This window comes from Oncorhynchus nerka, linkage group LG25 (genome assembly GCF_034236695.1).
Source record: "Oncorhynchus nerka isolate Pitt River linkage group LG25, Oner_Uvic_2.0, whole genome shotgun sequence".
Taxonomy (NCBI): domain Eukaryota; kingdom Metazoa; phylum Chordata; class Actinopteri; order Salmoniformes; family Salmonidae; genus Oncorhynchus; species Oncorhynchus nerka.
In genome coordinates, this window is record NC_088420.1 from 25,833,130 (window position 1) to 25,860,344 (window position 27,215).

Here is a 27,215-nt window from a genome sequence, read left to right on the forward strand (position 1 = left end):
TACTTAAAAAGTGGCCGGGGACAATACTTCTGTTTTTAAACTTTCCTTTCACCTATAAAAAAAATAATCTGTGAAATCTACAGTTTGCATTTATTTTCCCTAAGGGGCCAGGACTGAGCTGGAAATAGCTCTGTTGTGGTCCGCTTCCACACCTGTCACTCCCAGCCTAATGGGTCATGCTAATAGCTTCTCGCTGTAGCAGAGCAAACGTTACAGGATAAGACCCTTGTATCCCGGGAAAGAGAGGGTTGCAAAGGCAAACAGTTATAAATAGAACTCTAAATAATTGATTTAGGCAGACAACATATTCAGCAGAGCGAGGTTTATTGTTACTGTTGCCTTCACTGGGCTAGCTTTAGGGTCTTTATATTGGTGCTCATGAAGGAGGGATTCTTATATACAAGTGAAAATACAGAATGGGTCATTTGATGCAGCATACTGCAAGAGTAAGTGTTTTGAATCTTATGAAAAATATCGACCGAACTTGTGCTTCCAAAAAACCTTGCATTAAATAATGAATCTTAGCTTTCAAGAGAACATACAGTGCCTTGCGAAAGTATTCGGCCCGCTTGAACTTTGCGACCTTTTGCCACATCTCAGGCTTCAAACATAAAGATATAAAACTGTATTTTTTTGTGAAGAATCAACAACAAGTGGGACACAATCACAATAATCATATGGATATCTTTAAGAAATGGCTTTCTTCTTGCCACTCTTCCATAAAGGCCAGATTTGTGCAATATACGACTGATTGTTGTCCTATAGACAGAGTGTCCCACCTCAGCTGTAGATCTCTGCAGTTCATCCAGAGTGATCATGGGCCTCTTGGCTGCATCTCTGATCAGTCTTCTCCTTGTATGAGCTGAACGTTTAGAGGGATGGCCAGGTCTTGGTAGATTTGCAGTGGTCTGAAACTCCTTCCATTTCAATATTATCGCTTGCACAGTGCTCCTTGGGATGTTTAAAGCTTGGGAAATCTTTTTGTATCCAAATCCGGCTTTAAACTTCTTCACAACAGTATCTCGGACCTGCCTGGTGTGTTCCTTGTTCTTCATGATGCTCTCTGCGCTTTTAATGGACCTCTGAGACTATCACAGTGCAGGTGCATTTATACGGAGACTTGATTACACACAGGTGGATTGTATTTATCATCATTAGTCATTTAGGTCAACATTGGATCATTCAGAGATCCTCACTGAACTTCTGGAGAGAGTTTGCTGCACTGAAAGTAAAGGGGCTGAATAATTTTGCACGCCCAATTTTTCAGTTTTTGATTTGTTAAAAAAGTTAGAAATATCCAATAAATGTCGTTCCACTTCATGATTGTGTCCCACTTGTTGTTGATTCCTCACAAGAAAATACAGTTTTATATCTTTATGTTTGAAGCCTGAAATGTGGCAAAAGGTCGCAAAGTTCAAGGGGGCCGAATACTTTCGCAAGGCACTGTATTTCTTGCATTGTTGTTGCTACAGCCAGTGAAGTGGACACCTCCTTCGACTACTTCTACTACTTGGCTGACTTAGCTGTGCCTATTACCTCTTCTATTAACGTTCTCATCACACTAACCACATCAGGAAAAGGATGAAATTCCGGAATAAATCCCCACTGCTCTTAATCTAACTCTAATTACGATCATAAGATGATTTTGTCTACTTCAAAGCCCTCTGGAATGTCTGCATTAGAGGTGTGACAAATCAGGACGGCAGACTGAGGCCCTCAATTAATCCCCGTCCCTGTACTTATGGAACCAACCAGTAGTCAATGTAAATTAAAAAGTAATTTATTCAAACACTTTAACAGAGTGAATTTATGACAAACCTTTCTACCAGTATTAGGCACAAGGAATTCAGTTCACAAGGAGGCATTATTACAGTCCTTGAAGGCACCCCCCACATGGAAAAGTAACTGTAGTTCAAAAGTGAGTCTTTATCATTTAAAAAAAAATCCCCCCTCCTACGGGGCTTCTGAAGAAAAAGGTTGTAGCTTCTGGGCGGCTATCATTCCACAAATAAACTCCAGATATAAACCAAATTCACCCCTGGAAAAATCCCAATATCAAAGCTTAGTACCCTCATTGACATATTATCAAATGTATAGTGCCAAGGTTGTATAACTAAAACACACATCAACCACAATGTACCCAGTGGGTACAGATGCAATTTCAACATCTAGTTTTGATTTTAAATTTGGTTGAGTTGTCAACAAATGTGAATTCAACTTGAAATCAACAAGAAATGTCACCATGTCCATTGGATTTAGGTTAAAAGGTTGGTGAAAAAAAGACAATTCCCCTACGTTGATTACTTTTTACTAATCCAAATCAGTTTTCACAGTTTTTAAATGTAATCACATTTAATTTGGGGGTTGAAATGACACGGAAACAATCTTGATTAAACCAGTGAGTAATGGGTATCGTTTCATACCTTCAAGAAATGCTTCAATGATAAGAGGTCAACAATAGCAAATTGTGCTGTGGTGTTGACAGGAGTCCCAGGCTGAATTGTTTCATAGATACAAAGTAAATACAGTACAACTGCTTATACTTTAACATGTACTTCCCCTGAAAGTTAGATGATACGTGTTGTGTTTCTTTGATATACAGTATCTCATTGTTTTAAAGAGTTGACTTGCAGTGTAGTGTAGGGCTGCTTGTTGGATCTGAGTGTCTGCTGAGGCTCATTAACAGTGTGTGCTGAGAGCCTACAGCAAAGAGCTAACAAACAGCCCCACATGTTATGATGGAAGGGATAGTGTTCCTGCTTACTGTAGTTAATTAATTGTCATTTACAAAAAACAATCACCCCTTAAGACTACATCGCCTGGGTTCAAAGCTGGAATGATCTAATAGGGGATCCCTCAAATAATAAGACATTTAAAAATGGCCTCAGTTAGAAATACTGAGCAATAATACCCAAATCGGTTGTCTGTCTATAAAGGGTCTGTTTCTCTCCATGGTCATGAATAAGACTGTTAGGAATGGTATGGATGTCTCCTTGTGATGTGAGGGAGAAGATCCAGCAAATGGCATCCCTCTTGGAGGACCTTGTGTTCTGCCGTTGGACCCCTCAGATAATCTGGAACAGTCTTTACCTCCGATGGGGTGTTTGGCGTAACAGCTATAGCTGGGCGACCCTGGCGGAACCAAACCCTTCACTCGCTTGACACATCTCGTTGGTCTACAGGCAGGCAAGCCCCAGCAAGCCTCTGCTAGTCACTATGGCCGGAAATATGTGACATCTGTGAACAGAGAGGCGGATGGATACACAGTGAAACCAAAGTCTCATGTCTCAGAGGCAAAACACTGAAATAGACAAAACAGCGCCAATGAGGAATACAGACTCAAGACATCAACACAACTTATTGGTTTATTCAGATCCCCATTAGAAGCAGCAGCTATTCTTCCACAGATACACTGATAGACAAGAACGGTCACACAAATGTAAAATACAACGATATACAAACAATACAACTAAATACAACTAAATAATGTGTAGAGTGTTAGTGTGTGCATAATTTCAGTCCCTATTGTGCCATGAGATGTTTTATACATTTTTAATGGTCATTTTGCTTGAGTAATTGGAGATGGAAGGGAGTTCCATGCGATCATGGCTCTGTATAGTAAATACTGTGTGTTGGCATGAATTCGTTTTGGACTTGGACTGTGAAGAGACCCCTGGTGGCATTTTTTGTGTCTATATGGGTGTCTGAGCTGTATGTTATTTGATTATGCAGACAATCTGGAATTTTCATCACAGTAATATTTCTCATAAAAACTAGGAGAAGCAGTTCATCTCTCGTCAACCCTCAGGGCTCCTGAGTGGCGCAGCGGTCTAAGGCACTGCATCTCAGTGAAAGCGATGTCATTACAGTCCCTGGTTTGAATTCAGACTGAATCACATCTGGCCGTGATAGGGAGTCCCATAGGGCGGGGCACAATTGACCCAGCGTCGTCCAGGTTTGGCCAGGGTACGCCGTGATTGTAAATAAGATACATGTAAATAAGAATTTGTTCTTAACTGACTTGCCTAGTTAAATAAAGGTCAAATAAAGCAGGAATGTCTGGCATGCATATTGTTAATGTTAGTTCTGTATGTGCAATTAAACCCCCTGTAGGTTTAAGTCCTTAGATCACAATATCTACTAAGCTAACGTATGGAATTGTTATAAGTTGTTCATAAAATGTATCATTTAGCTTATTTGATTTAGAATTTTTTAGGACCTATGTAGGTATCAAAAAAACATTTAACATTGAATATAGCCTTAAAAAAAACTGTAATATCCTATGCTTCACGGAATTGTGGCTGAATGACGACATGGATATTCAGTTAGAAGGATACACTCTGCACCGGCAGGATAGAACAGCACACTCCGGTAAGACGAGGGGGGGGCGGTCTGTGCATATTTGTAAACAGCTGGTGCATGAAATCTAAGGAAGTCTCTAGATTTTGCTCGCCAGAAGTTGAGTATATTGTGATAAACTGCAGGCCACACTACTTGCCTAGAGAGTTCTCCGCTATACTTTTCGTGGCTGTTTATTTACCACCACAGACAGATGCTGGCACTAAGACCGCACTCAGTCAGCTGTATAAGGAAATAAGCAAACAGGAAACCACTCACCCAGAGGCGGCGCTCCTAGTGGCCGCAGACTTTAATGCAGGGAAACTTAAATCAGTTCTACCAAATCTCTATCAACATGTTAAATGTGCAACCAGAGGGAAAAAATTCTAGATCACCTGTACTCCACACACAGAGACGCGTACAAAGCTCTCCCTCGCCCTCCAGTTGGTAAATCCGACCACAACTTTATCCTCCTGATTCCCGCTTACAAGCAAAAATGAAAGCAGGATGCATCAGTAACTCGGTCTATAAAAAATGGTCAGATGAAGCAGATGCTAAACTACAGGACTGCTTTGCTATCACAGACTAGAACATGTTCCGGGATTCTTCCAATGACATTGAGGAATACACCACATCAGTCACTGGCTTTATCAAAAAGTGCATTGAGAACATTGTCCCCACAGTGACTGTACGTACATACCCCAAACAGAAGCCATGGATAACAGGCAACATTCGCACTGAGCTAAAGGGTAGAGCTGCCGCTTTCAAGGTGCGGGACTCTAATCCGGAAGCTTACAAGAAATCCCGCTATGCCCTGCGACGAACCATCAAACAGGCAAAGCGTCAATACAGGGCTAAGATTGAATTATACTTCACCGGCTCTGACGCACGTCGGATGTGGCAGGGCTTGCAAACTATTACAGACTACAAAGGGAAGCACAGCCGCGAGCTGCCCAGTGACACGAGCCTACCAGACGAGCTAAATCACTTCTATGCTTGCTTCGAGGCAAGCAACGTTGAGGCATGCATGAGAGCATCAGCTGTTCAGGACGACTGTGCGATCACGCTCTCCGTAGCCGATGTGAGTAAGACCTTTAAACAGGTCAACATACACAAGGCTGCGGGGCATGACGGATTACCAGGACGTGTGCTCCGGGCATGTGCTGACCAACTAGCAGGTTTCTTCACTGACATTTTCAACATGTCCCTGATTGAGTCTGTAACATGCTTCAAGCAGACCACCATAGTCCCTATGCCCAAGAACACAAAGGCAACCTGCCTAAATGACTACAGACCCATAGCACTCACCTCCGTAGCCATGAAGTGCTTTGAAATGCTGGTAATGGCTCACATCAACACCATTATCCTAGCTCAGCGTTCAACACCATAGTACCCTCAAAGCTCATCACTAAGCTAAGGATCCTGGGACTAAACACCTCCCTCTGCAACTGGATCCTGAACTTCATGACAGGCCGCCCCCAGGTGGTGAGGGTAGGTAGCAACACATCTGCCACGCTGATCCTCAACACTGGAGCTCCCCAGGGGTGCGTACTCAGTCGCCTCCTGTACTCCCTGTTCACCCACGACTGCATGGCCAGGCACGATTCCAACACCATCATTAAGTTTGCTGACGACACAACAGTGGTAGGCCTGATCACCGACAACGACGAGACTATAGGGAGGAGGTCCGAGACCTGGCCGGGTGGTGCCAGAATAACAACCTATCCCTCAATGTAACCAAGACTAAGGAGATGATTGTGGACTACAGGAAAACGAGCACAGAGCACATCCCCATTCTAATCGACGGGGCTGTAGTGGAGCAGGTTGAGAGATTCAAATTCCTTGGTGTCCACATCAACAACAAACTAGATTGGTCCAAACACACCAAGACAGTCGTGAAGAGGGCACGACAAAGCCTATTCCCCCTCAGGAAACTAAAAAGATTTGTCATGGGTCCTGAGATCCTCAAAAGGTTCTACAGCTGCAACATCGAGAGCATCACTGCCTGGTACGGCAATTGCTCGGCCTGCGAGCGCAAGGCACTTCAGAGGGTAGTGCGTACTGCCCAGTACATCACTGGGGCAAAGCTGCCTGCCATCCAGGACCTCTACACCAGGCGGTGTCAGAGGAAGGCCCTAAAAAGCGACAGACTGTTCTCTCTACTACCGCATGGCAAGCGGTACCGGAGTGACAAATCTAGGACAAAAAGGCTTCTCAACAGTTTTTAACCCAAGCCATAAGACTCCTGAACAGGTAACCAATGGTTACCCGGACTATTTGCATTGTGTGTGTGTCCCCAACCCCTCTTTTCCTCTGCTACTACTCTCTGTTAATCTTATATGCATAGTCACTTTAACTATACATTCATGTACATACTACCTCAATTGGCCCGACCAATCATTGCTCTAACTGGGCTATCTACATTGTGTCCCACCACCCGCCAACCCCTTTTTATGCTTCTGCTACTCTGTGTTCATCATATATGCAGTCACTTTAACAATACCTACATGTACATTCTACCTCAATAAGCCGGACTAACAGGTGTCTGTATTTAGCCTTGCTACTCTTTTTTCAAATGTCTTTCTACTGTTGTTTTATTTCTTTACTTACCCACACACACACACAAACACACACCTTTTTTTGGCACCATTGGTTAGAGCCTGTAAGTAAGCATTTCACTGTAAGGTTTACACCTGTTGTAAACGTGACAAATAAACTTTGATTTGATTTAATAATTCATAAATAGCAAAACACAGTAAAATAAATAAATAATACGGAACAAGATTTTGAAGTGTCTGTCCTATATCCGAGAGATATAATAAAACTCAGGTTTGGTCACATTATTTTTGGCTCATTTTACCCCATATGCACTTTTCGCAATTTTTACAGCCAGGTCCTGGGTTACCTTCAGATGAATCCCCTGAAGCTTGTGTGCGTCGTAGAGCAGATCAACCAACATCTTCATGCATCTTTTGCCTGCTTACCTCGGTTTATTTAAATAAAATAAATAAAAAACCTTGCCAATGACAAGCATACCCATAACATGATGAAGCCACCACCATGCTTGGAAATATGAAAAGTTGTACTGTGATTTTACCCAAACATAAGGTTTTGTATTCAGAACATAAAATGAATTTCTTTGCCACATGTTTTGCATTTTTACTTTAGTGCCCTATTGCAAACAAGATGCATGCAGGCTTCCTTTTCACGCTGTAATTTTGGTTAGTATAGTTTAGAAATTACAATGTTGTTAATCCTTTCTCCATTTTGTCATATCCCAGCCAATTTTACTCTAACTGTTTCCTTCCTCTTGGTTTCCTTCCTCTTCGGTAACTGAGTTAGGAAGGACAACTGCATCTTTGTAGTGACTGGGTGTATTGATGCACCGTCCAAAGTGTAATTCATAACTTCATGCTCAAAAGGGATATTCAATGTCTGCATTAATTTTTAGCTGCCCTTTGTGAGGCATTGGAAGACCTCCCTGGTCTTTGTGTTTGATACTCACTGCTCGACTGAGGAACCCTACAGATAATTGTATGTGTGGGGTACATACAGTTGAAGTCGGAAGTTTACATACACTTAGGTTGGAGTCATTAAAACTCGTTTTTCAACAACTCCACAAATTTATTGTTAACAAACTAGAGTTTTGGCAAGTCGGTTCAGACATCTACTTCGTGCATGACACAAGTAATTTTACCAACAATTGTTAACAGACTATTATTTCACTTACAATTCACTGTATCACAATTCCAGTGGGTCAGACGTTTACATGCACTAGGTTGACTGTGCCTTTAAATAGCTTGGAGTTTACAGGTTTTTGTTCCAGCCCTTTACCAACACCTCATTCAACTAATTGTGGTCTAAATGTAAGACTTTCACACAGTGCAATCCCCCAGAAGTCACATCTGTATTTTAGAATGAGTGTCATAAATTACAATGACCTGAACAATCTGCATGACAAACAATAACCTGGATGAATCTATTTCTATATCAAATAAAAGTTTATTGGTCACGTCACAGATTAGCAGATGTTATAGCTGGTGCAGCGAAATGCTTATGCTTCTAGCTCCAGCAGTGCAGTAAGTATCTAACATTGTGATGTTGCACACCCCTGAAACAAATCCTGGGATATGGTGATTGTCCTGGTGGCTGGGGGGTTCTCAAGTTCTTTACATCTGCCCAGGTGTCAGGGTGGGATATCCTTCAACCTGGAACAAGCACAGATAAGAGGGGAGATATTAACCTCACTGCTCAAATTCCAGTGCTGGTTCAAGTTTCTGAAGCCACAACAACCTCTTAAATGTGCAATTGTTTTGTTAAGTTTTGCATATTTATAGACTTAATCAAGTTGTTTACATTAAGAGTAGTAAAATAACTTATCCTCTAATTTTAACTAGTAAAGACAAACCCAACGGTACAACACAATATCGTAAGAGAAGGTCAGCAAACGTTAGGTAAACGGACTCAACAGAATGCACAAATAACTTAGATTTGTTTGAACACAATTGGCTGCATTTACATTTTTCCATCAGATGTTGAAATGTCTTACCTCCAAATGAGTTAAGCATAACTGTTTCCTCCTGCTAAGCCAATTGCGTGAAATGCCAATCAGGTGCCCTCTTTAGTCCCTGAAAACAAATGGGAAAACTAATTTGCCACATGTCTTTAGCTGGCTAGCAAATTAGCCAATTCATGATAAAAAAAAAAAATCTGTCTGGGTCTTAACAATTAACACTACTGAATCTACGATTAGTGTTTAATTTCCGGTCACAACTTGTAGAGTTGTTTACGTGCTGCTGTGCGGTTTGTTGCTCACGTTACTTTGCTACCTGCCAACTTCACTGTTTCAATTTTTTAATTACCGTTTATATTTGAATTTTTGCTCCTTGCTCGACTTTTTTCATTCAATTTTTTTACACCCCGGACTCTTTATCTGGACGTGGTTCATCAGGACCTTCACCAGCCGAAGCGAAGTAATAACATTAACATGATGCTTTCTAATTGCAGTCGCTGTACTCATAATATACAGGAGAACGATCACCTTATGGCGAAGATAGCTGTGCTGCAAGCCCAGCTTCAGACGCAATCGTTAGGCAAGGGCAATTTCAGTGTAGGAAAGGATGAAACAGCGTCTGTGCCACCAGTAAGTACAGATAGTAGTATAAATCCCCTCACACAGTCCCCACAGCCGGACAATGTTCTCATGGCTTCTGGAAGGAAATGCTGTAGGAACGCTCAACCGGTGTCGCTCATTCAGCCAACAGAAACTTTCAACAGGTTCTCCCCATTAAGCAGCGGGTCGGAGTCAGAGGCCAAGCCTTCTCTTGTCTCTATTTCTCCCATTACGGGGTCTGAGACGCCGAAGCCACCCACCATTAGCTCTGACAAATTGTAAACCCTAGTCATTGGCGACTCCATTACCCGCAGTATTAGACATAAAATGAATCATCCAGCGATCATAAACTGTTTACCAGGGGGCAGGGCTGCCGACATTAAGGCTAATCTGAAGATGGTGCTGGCTAAAGCTAAAACTGGCGAGTGTAGAGTGTATAGGGTTTAGAGGTTGACCGATTAACCGGAATGGCTGATTAATTAGGGCCGATTTCAAGTTTTCATAACAATCGGAAATTATATTTTTGGGCGATGATTTGACTTTTTGAAAAAAAAATTACACCTTTATTTAATCTATTTAACTAGGCAAGTCAGTTAAGAACACATTCTTACTTTCAATGACGGCCTAGGAACAGTGGGTTAACTGCCTCGTTCAGGGGCAGAAAGACAGATTTTCACCTCGTTTTTCATTTTTATTTTACCTTTATTTAACTAGGCAAGTCAGTTAAGAACAAATTCTTATTTTCAATGACGGCCTAGGAACAGTGGGTTAACTGCCTGTTCAGGGGCAGAACGACAGACCTTGTCAGCTCGGGGATTTGAACTTGCAACCTTTTGGTTACTAGTCCAACTCCCTAACCACTAGGCTACCCTGCCGCCCCAGGGGAGCTAGGGGAACCAATCTTGCAACCTTATAGTTAACTAGTCCAACGCAATAACGACCTGCCTCTCTCTCGTTGCACTCCACAAGGAGACTGCCTGTTACGCAAATGCAGTAAGCCAAGGTAAGTTGCTAGCTAGCATTAAACATATCTTATAAAAAACCATCAATCATAATCACTATTTAACTACACATGGTTGATGATATTACTAGATATTATCTAGCGTGTCCTGTGTTGCATATAATCTTACTGAGCATACAAGCATACAAGTATCTAAGTGACTAAGCGGTGCTAGGCAGAAGCAGGCGCGTAAACATTCATTCAAACAGCACTTCCATGCGTTTTGCCAGCAGCTCTTCGTTGTGCGTCAAGCATTGCGCTGTTTATGACTTCAAACCTATCAAATCCCGAGATGTGGCTGGGGTGACCGAAGTGAAATGGCTGGCTAGTTAGCGCGCGCTAATAGCGTTTCAAACTTCACTAGCTCTGAGCGGGTGGTTGTTTCCCTTGCTCTGCATGGGTAACGCTGCTTCGAAGTGGTGGCTGTTGTCGTTGTGTTGCTGGTTCGAGCCCATGGAGGAGCGAGGAGAGGGACGGAAGCTATACTGTTACACTGGCAATACTAAAGTGCCTATAAGAACAGAATAGTCAAAGGTTAATGAAATACAAATGGTATAGAGGGAAATAGTCCTAAAATAACTACAACCTAAAACTTCTTACCTGGGAATATTGAAGACTCATGTTAAAAGGAACCACCAGCTTTCATATATATGTTCTCATGTTCTGAGCAAGGAACTGAAACGTTAGCTTTCTTACATAGCACATATTGCACTTTTACGTTCTTCTCCAACACTTTGTTTTTGCATTATTTTAACCAAATTGAACATGTTTCATTATCTACTTGAGGCTAAATAGATTTTATTGATGTATTATATTAAGTTAAAATAAGTGTTAATTCAGTATTGTTGTAATTGTCATTATTACAAATACTTTCCACCCCCTCCAATAATCGGTATCGGTGTTGAAAAATCGCAATCGGTCGACCTCTAACAGGGTTATTGTTATCCAAGTCGGCACCAACGATGTTAGGATGAAACCGTCAGGTCATCAAGCGCAACATAGCTTCAGCATGTAAATCAGCTAGAAAGATGTGTCGGCATCGAGTAATTGTCTCTGGCCCCCTCCCAGTTAGGGGGAGTGATAAGCTCTACAGCAGAGTTTCACAACTCAATCGCTGGTTGAGAACTGTTTTCTGCCCCTCCCAAAAGATGGAATTTGTAGATAATTGGTCCTCTTTCTGGGACTCACCCACAAACAGGACCAAGCCTGGCCTGTTGAGGAGTGAAGGACTCCATCATAGCTGGAGGGGTGTTTTCATCTTATCTACGAACATAGACAGGGCTCTAACTCCCCTAGCTCTACAATGATATAGGGTGCAGGCCAGGCAGCAGGCTGTTAGCCAGCCTGCCAGCTTAGTGGAGTCTGCCACTAGCACACTCAGCGTAGTCAGCTCAGCTATCCCCATTGAGACTGTCTGTGCCTCGACCTAGGTTGGGCAAAACTAAACACGGCGGTGTTCGCCTTAGCAATCTTTACTGGAATAAAGACCTTCTCCATTCCTGCCATAATTGAAAGAGATTGTGATACCTCACATCTCAAAATAGGGCTACTTAATGTTAGATCCCTCACTTCCAAGGCAGTTATAGTCAATGAACTAATGGCTGATCATAATCTTGATGTGATTGGCCTGACTGAAACATGGCTTAAGCCTGATGAATATACTGTGTTAAATGAGGCCTCACCTCCTGGTTACAGTAGTGACCATATCCCCCACACATCCCGCAAAGGCAGAGGTGTTGCTAACATTTACAAAAAAAACTGAAATGTTCATCTTTTGTGCTTCTAGTCATGAAATCTATGCAGCCTACTCAATCACTTTTTATAGCTACTGTTTACACGCCTCCTGGGCCATATACAGCGTTCCTCACTGAGTTCCCTGAATTCCTATCGGACCTTGTAGTCATAACAGATAATATTCTAATCTTTGGTGACTTTAATATTCACATGGAAAAGTCCACAGACCCACTCCAAAAGGCTTTCGGAGCCATCATCGACTCAGTGGGTTTTGTCCAACATGTCTCCGGACCTACTCACTGCCACAGTCATACTTTGGACCTAGTTTTGTTAACTGGAATAAATGTTATGGATCTGAATGTTTTTCCTCATAATCCTGGACTATCGGACCACCATTTTATTACGTTTGCAATCGCAACAAATAATCTGCTCAGATCCCAACCAAGGATCATCAAAATTCGTACTATAAATTCTCGGACAACCCAAAGATTCCTAGATGCCCTTCCAGACTCCCTCCACCTACTCAAGGACGTCAAAGTACAAAAATCAGTTAACCACCTGAGGAACTCAATTGAACCTTGCACAATACCCTAGATGCAGTCGCACCCATAAAAACATGTGTCATAAGAAACTAGCTTCCTGATATACAGAAAATACCCGAGCTCTGAAGAAAGCTTCCAGAAAATTGGAACGGAAATGGCTCTACACCAAATTGGAAGTCTTCCAACAAGTTTGGAAAGACAGGACCGTGCAGTACCAACTTAATCGAGGAAAATAAGAACAATCCAAAATGTATTTTTGATACTGTCGCAAAGCTAACTAAAAAGCAGCATTCCCCAAGAGAGGATGGCTTTCACTTCAACAGTGATTAATTCATGAACTTCTTTGATGAAAAGATCATGATCATTAGAATGCAAATTACGGACTCCTCTTTAAATCTGGATATACCTCCAAAGCTCAGTTGTCCTGAGTCTGCACAACTCTGCCAGGATCTAGGATCAAGGGAGACACTCAATTTTTTAGTATTATATATCTTGACACATTGATGAAAATAATCATGGCCTCTAAACCTTCAAGCTGCATACTGGACCCTATTTCAACTAAACTACTGAAAGAGCTGCTTCCTGTGCTTGGCCCTCCTATGATGAACATAATAAACGGCTCTCAATCCACCGGATGTGTACCAAACTCACTAAAAGTGGCAGTAATAAACCCTCTCTTGAAAAAGCCAAACCTTGACTCAGAAAATATTTTAAAAACTATCGGCCTATATCGAATCTTCCATTCCTCTCAAAACATTTTGAAAAAGCTGTTGCGCAGCAACTCATTTCCTTCCTGAAGACTAACAATGTATTCTTAATGCTTCAGTCTTGTTTTAGACCCCATTATAGCACTGAGACTGCACTTCTGAAGGTGGTAAATGACATTTTAATGGCGTCAGACTGAGGCTCTGCATCTGTCCTCGTGCTCCTAGACCTTAGTGCTGCTTTTGATACCATCGATCACCACATTCTTTTGGAAAGATTGGAAACGGAAAATGGTCTACACAGACAAGTTCTGGCCTGGTTTAAATCTTATCTGTTGGAAAGGTATCAGTTTGTCTCTGTGGATGGTTTGTCTTCTGACAAATCAACTGTCAATTTCGGTGTTCCTCAAGGCTCCGTTTTAGGACTACTATTGTTTTCACTATATATTTTACCTCTTGGTGATGTAATTTGAAAACATAAAGTTAATTTTCACTGCTATTCGGATGTCACACAGCTGTACATTTTGATGAAACATGGTGAAGCCCCAAAATTGCCCTCCCTGGAAGCCTCTGTTTCAGACATAAGGAAGTGGATGGCGGCAAATGTTCTACTTTTAAACTCAGACAAAACATATATGCTTGTTCTAGGTCCCAAGAAACAAAGATCTTCTGTTGAATCTGACAATTAATCTTGATGGTTGTACAGTCGTCTCAAATAAAACTGTGAAGGACCTCTGCATTACACTGAACCCTGAACTTTCTTTTGAAGAACATATCAAGACTGTTTCAAGGACAGCTTTTGTCCAACTACGTAACATTGCAAAAATCTGAAACTTTCTGTCCAGAAATGACGCAGAAAAACGTATCCATGCTTTTGTCACTTCTAGGTTAGACTACTGAAATGCTCTACTCTCCGGCTACCCGGAAAAAGCACAAAATAAACTCCAGTTAGTGCTTAACACGGCTGCTAGAATCTTGACTAGAACCCACAAATTTGATCATATTACTCCAGTGCTAGGCTCTCTACACTGGCTTCCTGTTAAGGCAAGGGCTGATTTCAAGATTTTACTGCTAACCTACAAAGCATTACATGGGCTTGCTCCTACCTATCTTTCCGATTTGGTCCTGCCGTACATACCTACCCGTGCACTACGCTACGGTCACAAGACACAGGCCTCCTTACTGTCCCTAGAATTTCTAAGCAAACAGCTGAAGGCAGGGCTACCCATGTGAGAGACGCAGACTCGTTCTCAACCTTTAAGTCTTTATTGAAGACTCATCTCTTCAGTAGGTCCTGTGATTGAGTGTAGTCTTGCCCAGAAGTGTGAAGGTGAACGGAAAGGCACTGGAGCAAGGAACCACCCTTGCTGTCCCACCTGGCCGGTCCCCCTTTCTCCACCCCTATTACAGGGCCTGAGTCACTGGCTTACTGGTGATCTTCCTGTCCGGGTTGGTGCCCCCCCTTTGGGTTGTGCCGTGGCGGAGATCTTTGTGGGCTATACTCGGCCTTGTCTCAGGATGGTAAGTTGGTGGTTGAAGATATCCCTCTAGTGGTGTGGGGGCTGTGCTTTGGCAAAGTGGGTGGGGTTATATCCTTCCTGTTTGGCCCTGTCCGGTGGTATCATCGGATGGGGCCACAGTGTCTCCTGACCCCTCCTGTCTCAGCCTCCAGTATTTATGCTGCAGTAGTTTATGTGTTGGGGGGCTAGGGTCATTCTGTTATATCTGGAGTATTTCTCCTGTATTATCCAGTGTCCTGTGTGAATTTAAGTATGTTCACTCTTTTTCTCTCTTTCTTTCTCTCTCGGAGGAACTGAGCCCTAGGACAATGCCTCAGACCGACCTGGCCTGATGACTCCTTGCTGTCCCCAGTCCACCTGGCAGTGCTGCTGCTCCAGTTTAAACTGTTCTGCCTGCGGCTATGGAACCCTGACCGGACGTGCTACCTGTCCCAGACCTGCTGTTTTCAAATCTCTACAGACAGCAGGAACGGTAGAGATACTCTGAATGATCGGCTATGAAAAGCCAACTGACATTTACTCCTGAGGTGCTGATCTGTTGCACCCTCGACAGCCACTGTGATTATTATTATTTGACCCTGCTGGTCATTTATGAACATTTGAACATCTTGGCCATGTTCTGTTATAATCTCCACCCGGCACAGCCAGAAGAGGACTGGCCACCCCTCATAGCCTGGTTCCTCTCTAGGTTTCTTCCTAGCTACTGTGCTTCTACACCTGCATTGCTTCTACATTGCTTGCTGTTTGGGGTTTTAGGCTGGGTTTCTGTACAGCACTTTGTGACATCAGCTGATGTAAGAAGGGCTATATAAATAAATTGGATTCAATTTGATTGATTAGTTAGTTTAGTTGTTCATCATAGCTTTCACGTCTGACATGTCCGAGATTCTTTTTAACGCGTAAATTCAGATGGCGACACTTGCTTCGCCCTCATGTTGGTGCTAGCAAGCAGGCTAGGTATAAGCCAATCCAGTAGGATCTGGAAATTATATTGAGCTTCGATTGGTTAATAGCAAAAGGATGTCGGAGTATTTGCATAAATTTCAGCTTTCCCCCAACTATGGCCCCGCCCTGTTTATGTCCCTCTCCCACTTCGCTTCAGTCATTAAAAATGGGCTTCTGTTATTTCATCGTCCCCAACGCGGATCTTGTGTTAGCTAGCTTGACAACAGGCTGATAAACATCAGTGACTCAACATTGGAAATAATATGAAATAATTTTAACATTAACATCATTTGGTGAATAAATGTTTTACAGTTGGAAGTGTTATTACTTATCCTTTTGGAATTCTCTCCAACGAGGAGACTTATGTCCGCCAGCAAGCAGGAGGATGAATACAAACTCGACAACCCAACCTTCATCAAATATACAAGCCCTTAAGATAAGGGGTGAGGGTAGTCACTAGTTACAGCCACAAAGTATGAGTTTCAGCTGAACCCCACCTCGTTCTACAATATATTTACATGTTCAATGCACTCACTGTTCCAAAATGTGACTGACCAGTTCAAATCAGTCTTATGTAGCAACATTTGAAATTGAATAAAAGTAGACTCAGAGATACAAAATAGTACAGCATACACTGCAATTAGGAACAATGGGCAAGTAATTCTGCTTTGAAAGTTGATCAACTTGTAAACTCACTTTTGAGAAAAGGACCAACTGGGAGTTCTCGCTTGTCTACACCCATTCAGCATTGTTCACACCCTCTTAAACCAGCCACACCCATCTCTTTAAGGATTCGCATGAGGTCATGTGTTAAAACAGTGAGTAGTGCAGTAAAGACTAAGACTAAAAAGGTAATAGTAGCCTACAATAAGGAACAAATCCAGGTAAACAGTGTCCAGATAAATATTATAGACACTTACCCAGACACAATTGTATAAATTGATGGGTTATGTGAAATAAATGCTATAACCCCCAGCCACATTCAGTGGTAAAAAAAAAACAACTGTCAGAGTAAAATCATAAATCACTTCAAATTCCTCATATTAAACCAGACGGCACAATTCCATTTATTGGAGTGTGCCCCTGGCTCTCGTCAACACTCAAGACAATTTACAAAAAAAAGCATGTGTTTAGTGAGTTGGCCAGATCAGAGGCAGTAGGGATGTTCTCTTGATAAGTGTGAATTGGACAATTTCTATCAAAATGTAACAAGTAGTTTGGGTGTCAAGGAAAATGTATTGAGTAAAAATAATTTTCTTTATGAATGTAGTGAAGTAAAAGTAGCCCCAAAAAATATAGAAAAAAAGTAAAGTAGTGTACAGGTACCACAAAAAAGTACTTTAATAAAAATACTTCACACCACTGCCCAAATTCTTTCACACCAGTACATTTACATACTTTATAAACTGTTGCACATGCACTTTTCACAGTATTCCATACATAAGTTAAGGCCATGCAACCTGAGTGAGTTACTCATGTACAGTACATAAAGATGCATGCGCCAAATATTTCTGTAAATGACACTTGATACGGTCACACAATATTGTTGTGGTATGTTACGACCACACATACCAATATTTTGCTAAGTGGGTGGTCTCTACAGACGGTGTAAACTGTGCAGCCAAATGGTTACTTGCATAGTAGCAATATCAGAAATAGACATTTATATTAACACTATCTATCAGTGATTGATGAGGTAGTTATATGTATACAATCAGGGGTAAAGTGGGTGAGCAGCAGGATAAAAACATTTAATATTAGCAGCAACGTATGTGTTAGGAGAGAGTCATGTGAATAGAGGCACTGCAGATAGTGCTGATGACTGGTCCGTCCAAACCATGCATGAACAAGAGAATGTATATTTTGGAGAGCCTGTTTCGGTCTTGCCCTTGACTTTGGTGCAGGGCATGTGATGTCCATGGCTTCTTCGTCGCAAAACTCCCTGATCTTGTTAAAAATATACATTTGTCTAGCTGTGTCCAGTCCAGGTGGTGATTTTATAGGCAGACTATCTATGTGAGGAAGGATGCGCAGAAGCTGAACCATGTTCCCGACCTCCCGAAAACTCCTTGGTGACAACACCAGGCACCAGAGCATCGAAGCTGTAAAACAGGGAATAACAAAAATCAGAAGACATTACAACCCTGCACAAGATCAATTCACCTCCCAAGTATTGATAAGAATAACCTTAATGAAAATATTTTTTTACCTGATGTGCTGGAACTGCTTGCTCTGTGGCAGCAGCCTGAAGTACGGAGCCAGGTGTTGTTGCCAGCCATAGCTTTCCACCAGCACCGTACCATCCTCCAGTCCAACCAGCTGTGAGATGTTGACCCGTCACAGTGCTGTCCTTCACAACACTAGAAATATCAGACAGTGTTCACTCTGGTCTTTCTGAAGCGCCGCTTGATAAGGCCGAAGCACCAGTCGGGGGGAAAACTTGGTGAGTTTTGGTAACTGTATGACTGGTGGATTAGAGTCAGGCGTATTCTACTGATTGATGATGAAAGACAAATTCCAGATAAATATTTTAGCCTTATTATATAGATGTGAAATGGCATTCTGAGATATCACTACACAGTTCATACAGGGAATGTTAGCTACTGTAACTAGCCAGACATCTAACATCAGCTGGCTAGCTAACGGCAAGCAATAAACAGATTGTCATAGCTAGCTAAAGTTAACCCAATAGGTTCAATGTTAGCTAGCTAACATTAGGCTATAACTAGCAATGCGGAATGGCATTCTGAGAACTACACTAACGTTACACACACACGTTAATGTTAGCTAGCCACTTAACCTCAGCTGACATTAGCTAGCTAACAGCAAGCTTTAACTCTTTTGTTTAGTCACATTAACTAGCTAAAATATGAAATATAATCCCAATCCAATGAGTAACGTTACTAGCAATACAAACAAATTGTCATAGCAAGCTAAAGTTAACAATGAAACTAACGTTATTTGGTTAGCAAGCCAGCCATCGAACTCCAGCTGGCTAGCTAACAGCAAGCTGAAGCCTGCAATGAAAATGTTAACAAAATTAGAAACATATAATGTCTGAATCTGTAGCTAGATTCTTACCTGTATACATGGATGAAATCTTCATGGCAGACTACAACCCCTGTGTTTCTGTTTAGTTTACACAGCTTGTTTGGCCGGTTGTGTTCCACCGATTTCAAAATGTGTTATTTTTAGAGACAGCATTGCATGGCACGATCGTCATCCAGACATTTTTCCACACTGGCCTTTGTCGATAGCATCTGATAAATTCAGGGCAGCAATGTTGAGAGCAGCAGCAAAATATTTGCAATTCTCCGTGGTTAAAGTTATATCTTTCGAAAACTGCATTACGAGCAGCTCATTATATAGACAAGATGCAACACTGCAGACCAATCCACACTCATCACTCAGCATGTCCAGCCCACTTGTTATCTCAGCTAATGATGGTGCATATCAAAGTGCATGCCTTATTTTCTGTATATCGTGTTGTTTCTACTGTAGCATAACCAAATGTATGCATATATGGAGCATAATATATTTAGTTTTAAGTACTGGTGAAAAATGATGCGTTCCAATTCTTGCATAGATTGTAATGGATGTGTGTAAAATACTTTGACAGTTGTACTAACCCAAAGCTGTTCGCCAGCTACGTGTGGCACCTTGTTTGTTGACATTATACCATGCATTCTGGGTGTCACGTAAACATCTCAGACCAAAGATATTATAACAAATTCATGTGAAGGGACGGTTCACTCATCTTTGAATGAAGGGAAAGGAATGATCGTAGACACACCCTCTTCAACATGAATACTGCAAACAGACAAAACTCATGTCTTATCTTAAGTTGACACGGGGAAGGAAAAAAAAAGTGACATTTTAGATTTTTTAAATGATTTTGATCAATGTTGAGCTCACCCGTGATGTGATTCATTGTAAATAGTCATTGCCATTAGCCAATTCATATTATGGTTTGTCAGCCGAAAGTTACCCAAATATGACCGTTGTGTTAAGTAAATCTTTCCTCAGATAACGCTAAGAATAATGTAGCATACATTTTCCGGTTTGGATGATTGTGTTATGCGGACACCGCTTCTGAGGATGTCTGAACATTGCATGCATCCAAAAATAAACTGGTCACATTTAGGACATTACGTTTCAAAACAATGTTCTAAATAAGCGTTCTAATCACACAAGTTTGAGAGTATGCTGCAGGGACCACTGTATAATGAACACACCCGTGTTAACGACATTGCTAACCTTAAATTAAGCCCAAAAAGCAAATTGTTTTATGAATGTTTACGATATAGCCAATTCTGACTGTGGCAACCAGGGGAGAGAGAGCTGAATGTTGCGAGGCTTTCTGGTAAATGTAGGAAACTGCAAAGGCAGAGGAAGCTTGGGGAGAGGATTGCACAATCTTGGAGGGTAAAGGAAAATGCTGTTTTATAAAATAAACGGTAAGATATTAAGTGATTTAGCGGGTGTATTTTCACTACAGTACATGTAACGATGCTTGTAATGTATTAAATAAAATAAAAATATTTTCCTATAAATATCAGCAATCAAACAATTTCAGCGCACACCGGTGTACTGGCTATCCAGATATCTAGGAGAAGGATAAATCTACAGAAAGTATGGAGGGCTGTTATTTTCATGTCATTCAAATCTGTTCGCACACAAGAATAAAGCCATAAGGTTTCCCTCACATTGGCATATTTATTGGAAAACAGCAGCATGTTACGGATCTGACTTTTCTGCTGCAATTCTAATGACCGCAACGCGTCCAGCTCTGTCCGAATGTATGTTGTTATGTTGTAATTTAAAACAGAGTAAAATTAAAATATCCTGAAAAAAATAAATGGATGTTATAATAGATGTTTTCAAATGATAAATTATTAACCGAATATTCATGTATAAAAATTAAAAAATGGTGGAAAAAGTGTCCATGACTGATGTTCTCATCCTACGCAACATTTGGACTGTTTACACAGAGAATTTTAAATAACGTTTGATTTTGAATGAAGCAACAAATCTGCCAGTACCTTCAAGATGGCTACCAGGTAAGCAGATCTTTATATTTCTCCAGTTAAAAGTTAAACAAGCTCGTCAGACTGCATACACGACAGTATTGATTGTCATTACCGATACAGGTAGTTTCCCACATTTAGAAAAACGTTACGTTTTTAAATCTATGAAAATATAATTCATTAATGTCTAATTATGTACATTGAGTGATAAAAATGTGCTTAGTCATCATGTCTTCTCCATTGTTAGCAAAACATGCTACGGTTCCTTATCCTTCGCAACACCATTCTCACTTACCACTACAATTTAAGGCTAGTTGTGGTAGAGAGAACTTCTGTTTCGGTAATGAGAATTGAATCATACTGACTATTTAATATATATAATGAACTATTAATTTAAATATTATTTACTAACTGTTGAGATTTTTCTTTATGTCCTGTTTAATTGGAGACAATCAGCAAGTGACAAAAAGAAAGCTTTACTGTAGGCTGACAAAATTCAGAGAAAGCTTACACCAACCCAGAACTGCTGGAAGAGTACAGAAAGAAGACAAGAGAGGTTAGGGGTTGGAGAAGTTACAGCAAGAGTAATTAGCATATAGGTCTACAGGAAGCCTATGCCCTCACAGTGTCTATAAGAAGTCAATACCCTACAGTGTTTAGAAGTCTACACATGCACGCGCACACATCCACCACACACAGAATTAGTAAGCCATTTAGATACTATGGATGTCCACACAGTCTGTAAGCCATTCAGTCACTACTATAGGATGTACACACACGTCAGTAAGCCATTCAGTCTTTACTATAAGATGACGTGTCCATAACAGTACGATTTCCCCCATGTTTTGAGACATGCTCCTTTCATGCTTCCTTTCCATTTCTAGATAGCAAAAACAAAAGCAAAATTGTAAAATCAAGAAAACTCCAGATCTGACAAAGCAGCAACAAACGAAGCACAGTGGCGGGAAAACTCAAGAGGTATTACAGAAAAAATAAACATCTAAAAGCTGTGATGGACATAATACCATGAAGCGAAGAAGACAATACACTTCAACATGTTCAAGAGGCAAAATTAAGTTATTCAAAGTCTTCAAGAAGACAGCCTCCTCAAGAGAACTGCCATTCTCACCTCAGCAGGTAAATGTCCCTGCCATCAACTCAACTCCTAAAAGAAGAGACACAAGCACCAAGAAACTCACCCAGAAAGAAGAACCGAAGAAAGAAAACATTCCAAATTGAGGTCAAAGTTGCGCTACACAGAAAAGCTGCTGGAGAAGACCAAAGAGATTGTCAACCTAAAGAAAATAATTGAGATGATGGCCAAGAGGAAGCAGGTCATTGACAACATGGAAGGCAGATAGGTCCAGAAGAAAACTACAAAGAGAGGTCATCAGAGAACATTATTCAATAACAGCCAGAGAAGACTAATGCGCAAACTCATTAGCCATTTCCTTCATCAAGATGAAGTCTCCACTGTAATAAACGGGAATCCGGAGAAATTCGGAAAAGAGCCAGATATTCCGTAAGAGAGCCCTGACAGACACTATGGCAAATCTTCATAGAAGTCTGAGAATCCAAGGCACAACCTTTCCAAGGCTCTACTTGCACATCATCATCTGCACATCTATCACTCCAGTGTAAATGGTAAATTGTAATTATTTCACCTCTATGGCCTATTTATTGCCTTACCTCCCTAATCTTCTACATTTGCACACACTGTACATAGATTTTTCTATTGTGTTATTGACTGTACGTTTGTTTGTGTAACTCTTGTTTTTGTCGCATTGCGTTGCTTTATCTTGGCCAGGTTGCAGTTGTAAATGAGAACTTGTTAACTTAAGCCACTTTGGATTGGCCAGCAAAGAGTCAGACAGAAACATGTGCTTGCAAAACGCATGAAAATTTTGGCTTAAAGATAAAGAAGCTGCACCAGAGCTTGGGGTCATAGAAACGTCATCCCAAGGGACACTGTACAGGCCAGTGTGTGTAGTGATATGTGCTCTAATGTTTTTGTATGTGTTTATGTGTTTTGTTTTTAGCCTGTTATGTACTTTTGAAGCACTGCAAAATGAAATTGATTGAACTTAAATCCATGGTTGTGCCAATATGATCTAATTTTCTAAAAATGTCATGTTTTTAACTATACCACAGTCTTAGTATCATTACCAAAATCAACCTCATTTCCGAACCTGTGTCCATTTAATGTTAATTTAATGAATGGAAAAGTTTGCTTTTAAATGCATATGCAGAATCTATACGTTACGTTCTTTCAGGCTTGCCACATTTTAAAAATATGTCAGGTGTCAATGAAATGTCAAAAATTTTAGGTTGAAGATTGAGGAAGGTGTTGCGGTAATGAGAGAAGTCAGTTAAAATCAAATAAACATTTTAATTAAAAAATATATATTATTTCAGAGTTTCAAGTAACAAATCTGTTTTTATTTTTATGTGAAAATGTATTAGCTTTCCTAATGGTCTTGACGTTTTCAGACCATTCATGTAATGAGATTAAGGACTTGTTTTGGAAAATATGTTCAAAAAAGGTGTTAAATTGTCAGTAAATGTTTTAAAAATGTATGCTCAAACACTTCAGACCTTGATATTAATGCCTAAAAAGGACATTTGTTGATGCATGTCTTTAAAGATTTCATGTTTGAAATCTTTGAAACTAAGATTGTGAGAATCACCCTAGCATACTCATTTTTGCCAACTTAATTCTGTAATTATAATAAAATGTTGCATTGCTTACAAATCTCCCACGTCGCATGCTCAAAATGGAGCCTCTGACAGAGCTGCTTTGACCAAGTGACAATTAGATGTCGACCGATTTAAATCGGCTTGGCAGATTAATTAGGGCTGATTTCAAGTTCTCTTAAATCGGAAATCAGCATTTTTGGACGCCGATTACGAGGAGACTGCGTGGCAGGCTGACCACCTGTTATGAGAGTGCAGCAAGGAGCAAAGGTAAGTTGCTAGCTAGCATTATACTTATAAAAAACAATCTTAACATAATCACTAGTTAACTAAAGATGGTTGATTATATTACTAGTTTAACTAGCTTGTCCTGTGTTGCAAATAATCAATGTGGTGCCTGTTAATTTTATCATCGAATCACAGCCTACTTCCATCTTCACCAAACAGATGATGATTTAACAAAAGCGCATTCGTGAAAAAAGTGCAATCATTGCACCAATGTACCTAAGCATAAATGCCTTTCTTAAAATCAATACACAAGTATATATTTTTAAACCTGCATATTTGTAAAAGACTCATGTTAGCAGGCAATATTAACTAGGGAAATTGTGTCACTTCTCTTGTGTTCAGTGTAAGCAGAGTCAGGGTATATGCAGCAGTTTGGGCTGCCTGGCTCGTTGAACTGTCTGAAGACCATTTCTTCCTAACAAAAGACCATAACTAATTTACCAGAATTTTACATAATTATGACATAACATTGAAGGTTGTGCAATGTAACAGCAATATTTAGACTTCTGGATGCCACCCGGTCGATAAAATACAGAACGTATCCGTATTTCACTGAAAAAAATAAACGTTTTGTTTTCTAGATGAGTTTCCGGATTTGACCATATTAATGACCTAAGGCTCGTATGTGTGTTTATTATATTATAATTAAGTCTATGATTTGATATAGCAGTCTGAGCGGTGGTAGGCAGCAGCAGGCTCGTAAGCATTCATTCAAACAGCACTTTCCTGCGTTTCCCAGCATCTATTCGCAATGCTTGAAGTGCAACTCTGATTATGACTTCAAGCCTATCAACTCCCGAGATTAGGCTGGCAATACTATAGTGCCTATAAGAATATCCAGTAGTCAAAGGTATATGAAATACAAAATGGTATATATAAATAGTCCTATAATAACTACAACCTAAAACTTAACTGGAAATATTGAAGACTCATGTTAAAAAGGAACCATCAGCTTTCATATGTTCTCATGTTCTGAGCAAGGAACTTAAACGTTTGCTGGCACATTGTACATTTACTTTCTTCTCCAACATTGTTTTTGCCTTATTTAAACCAAATTGAACATGATTTATTATTTGAGACTAAGTTGATTTTATTAATGTATTAAAATAAGTGTTCATTCAGTATTGTTGTAATTGTCATGAAAAGAAGGGAAAAAAATAAAGTTATATTTATAAAACGGCCGATTAATCGGAACCGGCTTTTTTTGGTTCCTCCAATAATTCGGTATCGACGTTGAAAAATCATAATCGGTCGACCTCTAGTGACAATAACAAGCTATTTAGAAATGCATAGTCTTTCATTGTATGTAGCAATGTCACAGAATTTAATACAATTTTAGACAAAGCCTTTTAATTAAAATAGGCATTTATGTACTCAAATTAGTCTCGCAAGTAAATCAAATACTAACGTCCGTTTGGGTATGCGAATAACTGCCCATCCCTACTTAAACAGCGTCGAACAAGAGACTACGATGAGTTTAGCTTTTTCTGTTGATGAAATAGGTTAAAGCACTTTAGAGGATAATATTTATGAATACTCCTGCAGATTTAACATTCAAAGTTAGTAGATTCAGACGCTGGACTGCATTCCTTTACATTCAAAATGAGTAAAAGGCGGAGGACAGGCAATTACCTTTTAACTTGTTCTGTATCAGCCTACTATTGTGTAAGGCTCTCAGACAATATGGAACATGCCCTGGAAGTTGGTACCAATAAGGTTTGCTTAACAAGTCTCAATGCTTTGTATTTTTAACATCTCTGCACATCCTGCTTTCACACCCCACAGTGTGGAAGATAGGCAATTTTCTTTAAAGAAGAAACAATAGCGGATTTGGCATATCACCGGTTCATGGTAATTGTATGATGAAGGATCTCAGCCTCCTATTACAGTGTAATGGCTCATGATATCCTTATCTGGACACCGGTCTAGACTGGAGCAGAATGAACATAGCTCTGCTGCATAATGCGATAAGGTTTGAAATTTCAGGGCGGGTAGGGATAGCAAAGAACCAGTGGATTTCAGGAAAGGGAAGTTCAGTGCAATGCCATGTCAGCCTGTTCAGACTACTGCCAATATACACTGCTCAAAAAAATAAAGGGAACACTAAAATAACACATCCTAGATCTGAATGAAAGAAATATTCTTATTAAATACTTTTTTCTTTACATAGTTGAATGTGCTGACAACAAAATCACACAAAAATCAAATTTATCAACCCATGGAAGTCTCGATTTGGAGTCACACTCAAAATTAAAGTGGAAAACCACACTACAGGCTGATCCAACTTTGATGTAATGTCCTTAAAACAAGTCAAAATGAGGCTCAGTAGTGTGTGTGGCCTCCACTTGCCTGTATGACCTCCCTACAACGCCTGGGCATGCTCCTGATGAGGTGGCGGATGGTCTCCTGAGGGATCTCCTCCCAGACCTGGACTAAAGCATCCGCCAACTCCTGGACAGTCTGTGGTGCAACGTGGCGTTGGTGGATGGAGCGAGACATGATGTCCCAGGTGTGCTCAATTGGATTCAGGTTTGGGGAACGGGCGGGCCAGTCCATAGCATCAATGCCTTCCTCTTGCAGGAACTGCTGACACACTCCAGACACATGAGATCTAGCATTGTCTTGCATTAGGAGGAACCCAGGGCCAACCGCACCAGAATATGGTCTCAAAAGGGGTCCGAGGATCTCATCTCGGTACCTAATGGCAGCCAGGCTACCTCTGGCGAGCACATGGAGGGCTGTGCGGCCCCCAAAGAAATGCACCCCATACCATGACTGACCCACCGCCAAACCGGTCATGCTGGAGGATGTTGCAAGCAGCAGAACGTTCTCCACAGCGTCTCCAGACTCTGTCACGTGCTCAGTATGAACCTGCTTTCATCTGTGAAGAGCACAGGGCTGTAAGCACAACCCACCTGTGGACGTCGGGCCCTCATACCACTCTCATGGAGTCTGTTTCTGACCGTTTGAGCAGACACATGCACATTTGTGGCCTGCTGGAGGTCATTTTGCAGGGCTCTGGCAGTGCTCCTCCTGCTTCTCCTTGCACAAAGGCGGAGGTAGCGGTCCTGCTGCTGGGTTGTTGCCCTCCTACGGCCTCCTCCACGTCTCCTGATGTATTGGCCTGTCTCCTGGTAGCGCCTCCATGCTCTTGACACTACGCTGACAGACACAGCAAACCTTGCCACAGCTCGCATTGATGGTCCATCCTGGATGAGCTGCACTACCTGAGCCACTTGTGTGGGTTGTAGACTCCGTCTCATGCTACCACTAGAGTGAAAGCACCGCCACCATTCAAAAGTGCCCAAAA

The 27,215-nt window shown here is 41.0% G+C and overlaps 1 protein-coding gene and 1 long non-coding RNA gene across 7 annotated transcripts in view; both read right to left on the minus strand.

Moving 5' to 3' along the window:
• Window positions 1–1,764: 1,764 nt before the first annotated feature.
• Window positions 1,765–27,215, minus strand: part of LOC115109278 (kelch-like protein 25) — a 44,941-nt gene continuing 19,490 nt past the window's right edge. For 3 of the 6 annotated variants that reach the window (XR_010461100.1, XR_003860494.2, XR_003860492.2), the window contains exons 3-4: window positions 8,888–8,966; window positions 1,765–8,546 (exon numbers count right to left, since the gene is read on the minus strand). The gene's annotated coding sequence lies outside the window, so the exon portion shown is untranslated. The remainder of the gene's footprint in view (window positions 8,547–8,887; window positions 8,967–27,215) is intronic. The other 3 variants (XR_003860493.2, XM_029634020.2, XM_029634019.2) reach the window with 3 other exon arrangements.
• Window positions 17,214–26,056, minus strand: LOC135564515 (uncharacterized). Its single transcript, XR_010461099.1, has 2 exons — window positions 18,106–26,056; window positions 17,214–17,998 (listed from the first exon to the last, which is right to left on the minus strand). It is a non-coding gene; the product is annotated as an uncharacterized LOC135564515 (long non-coding RNA).